Here is a 3,446-nt window from a genome sequence, read left to right on the forward strand (position 1 = left end):
CACATCGACAGAAAATACCACTTCATTAGACATCGAATAGAAGAAGGACTCCTTGTGGCAAAGAGGGTATCATCGGATGAGAACCCATCAGATCCCCTCACGAAAGTAGGGTTAAGCATTTACAGCATACGAGGTGCATTGGGCTAAAGAAAGATATTAGTGATTTGATAGCTTTCGAAACTTGTAAGAGTTGAAATGTAATTGACATTTGATGCTTAACTAAAAGGTACTTTTATTTACTAGTATGGTACTATCTTATGTCAATCATTTACTGTTGTTTCACTTTGCACGTTTTGACTCCAGAATAATTATATTATATTGCATTATATTGTATTATTCAAACTATCAACCGTCGATCATACGTTGGAAGTAAGTATTGAATGAAGACTATCATTAATCTGGCTTGTAGATTTTTCTGAATGGTATTAGACATAGCAAAGTTTGTTGCAACATTCATGAGTGCTCATAAGGTCTGAGTATTGGATTAAACCCGCGCTCATGTGAATCACTTCATGGAATTTATCTCGAGTGATTGTGAGATGATAATATCATATAAGTCTTCAAACCAAGAGATATGAGTTGTTGACTATAAGTTGGTTGTGCATTGATAGTACGAAATCGCTTCAATAACTTGATGCTATAAAACGTGCTATTGTGTACTATTTTATGAATAGTTAGTACAAGCATATGAGTTGAAGTTTATCTGTTCCTTTTAGTCCTTGGAGGATTAAAAGCGATATCTTGGGCCCCTCGATGATTTTTTTCTGACTTATGTATTTGGCCCGGTCAGAAATAAATTGATTTGTTCGATTAAGTTCTATGTCAAACAAATAAAAAATAGAGAAACAAACTGTCGGACAATAAGTATGAGCTTGTTCCATGTATTTGTCCAGCTGATATCTTGAGAACAGAGGATTATATGATCACTTATCTAAAAATGGAGCATCTCACTTCGACAAAGGCTTTTAAGAGCTACGATTCTTAGTCGGTGTTTTAAGTCGTACATGAAGTTATAGTTATTAGACTTATCCAAGTGGGAGACTGTTGGATTTAGTGTCTAAGCCCATAACTATAATTCGTATGTACTTGACCCAAGAGTAGCATGGTCTATTTGGGTTGCATGGCACTGAAACAATTTGCAAGGATGTACTTTTGAGTAGAGGATATATGTGATTTATTAATATATTATAAGTTCTAATATATTAATATGAAATCATATTATTTAATTAGTATTGATCAAGAATTAATTTGGAATTAATTTTGTGACCAAAAGAAACTAATTAAATAAATGGAGATTGATTGTGTAAATCATTCATTATTATAAAGTGGGCTTATGATCCATAATCCTTTATGTTGGGCTAAACCCATGTGGTGACCCATGGATACTCCATGGAGGTTAAACCCATGGAGCATGAGGAATGTGGAAAGTCATGCACATTAGGGTTTGCATGGTGTAACCCTAGTTGTGTCACACTATATAAAGGACCCCATAGCTACCAAAATCCGCACTTAAGTGAAAGGAAAGAGGGCTTGCGATTTTGAGTGCAGATAAACTTCTCTCAAGTTATTCCAATTGTTGGTGGTGTTGTATGAAGCATTTGAGGCATCACACTTGGGGTGCTAGGCTCTTAAAGGTTTAAGGAATCAAGATACAAGAAAAGGTATGTTATTCTACTATATTTTTGTATTACATATACTTCATAGTATGCTAGTTAGGATGAAACCTTGGAAAAATGAAAGTTTGGATGTATAATAGAGAAAAAATAGATCCAAGGTTTCTAGGATTGCATGTACACCTTAGGAGTGTTAGAACGCTCAAAACCCATCACAGACAACCGGAGAAAGCATTGACTTCATTCTTATCTCTCTGAATAGTACATACAAGTAGTTCACTATGAACTACTACATGAATGGTATGGAGAATATTATTATGTAGCTTCATTAACTTAAGAGTTGGCTATTGACTTCATTCTTATCTCTCTAAATAGTGCATACAAGTAGTTCACTATGAACTACTACATGAATGGTATGGAGAATATTATTATGTAGCTTCATTGGATGCTAAAACACAATGAAGAAAGCATTGTTACACCTAGGAACACAAGTTCAACCACTCCTATTCTAGATATTAGGGAAGGTAGTGTCAAGAGGAAAAGTTCCTTTTATCCCAATGTTAAGGGTAAAGGGAAAGGGAAAGTGGGTGCTCCCAATTCCAATCCTAAGAAGATATTTCTGACATACCTCAAGTGAATGACCATAAGGAAGCCATTTGCTACTACTGCTAAGAGAAAGGTCATTGGAAATGAAGTTTCCCTAAGTATCTAGAAGATCTAAAGAAGAGCAAGGCTAAGGGTATTGACACTATACATATGTTTAATATGTAATTACGTTCTGCATCCACTTCTAATAATTAGATACTTTACATAGGATGTGGAACCCATATTTGTTCTGATGTAAAGGGGCTAAAATGAAGTAGGAAGCTATGGAGAGCTTGATTTGATCATGGGGAGCAAGAGCAGAGTGGTTGTTACCAAGATTGGAGATTATGAGCTCTCATTATCTTTTAGTTTTTCAATTAGTTTAGAAGATTGTTCCTATTCACCTGACATGACAAGAAACATTATTTTTTTTTACATTGTGGTGTAATGATCTTATATTTGGATTCGATAATAATAATGCTAGTATTTTGTTTTAGGAAGATAATACTTGTTATTATAAAGCAAATCCTTGCAATTGCATATATGAATCTGTGATTGATGTAAGTAAAAACAATAACTTAATCTTAAATGTGAGTTTGTCTACCTTGGATAAATCATGTCTACGACATTGTTTCCTTGTCAATATAAACAAGAATAGAATCATTGCGCTCCAATTTGATGGAATCTTCAAAAGATTTAACCTAGAGTTTAATGGAGATTGTGAATATTGTCTACTTGGGAAGATGTCAGAGTCTCATTTCATAGGCAACTGTGAGAGAGGAAAAAATTTGTTGGACATCATCCACTTGAATGTATGTGGTCCATTCAGACACAAAACTAGGCATGGTGAAAGACACTTTGTCACATTTTACTGATGATCTTTTTTGATATGGATATGTTTATTTGATTAAACATAAGTCTGAGACATTTGAAATATTCAAGAAATTCCAAACTGAAGTAGAGAACCAACTTGGCAAGAAAATCAAGATAATTTTTTCTGATAGAGGCAGATAGTATCTTAGTGATGACTTCTACGGTCATCTTAGACACCAAGAACACAATAACACAATAATATGTGTGAGAGGATAAATCAAACCTTGATTGACATGTTCCGTTCTATGATGACTCGTGCTACACTTCCAATTAGTTTCTGGGTTTATGCTCTAGAAACGGTTGCTTATATTCTAAAACTCATACCAACTAACTATTGGATTAGTGTTTATGCCCGTAACTATATTTGGTATGTAC

Source organism: Lactuca saligna, chromosome 5 (assembly GCF_052625555.1).
Source record: "Lactuca saligna cultivar CGN05327 chromosome 5, ASM5262555v1, whole genome shotgun sequence".
Classification (NCBI taxonomy): domain Eukaryota; kingdom Viridiplantae; phylum Streptophyta; class Magnoliopsida; order Asterales; family Asteraceae; genus Lactuca; species Lactuca saligna.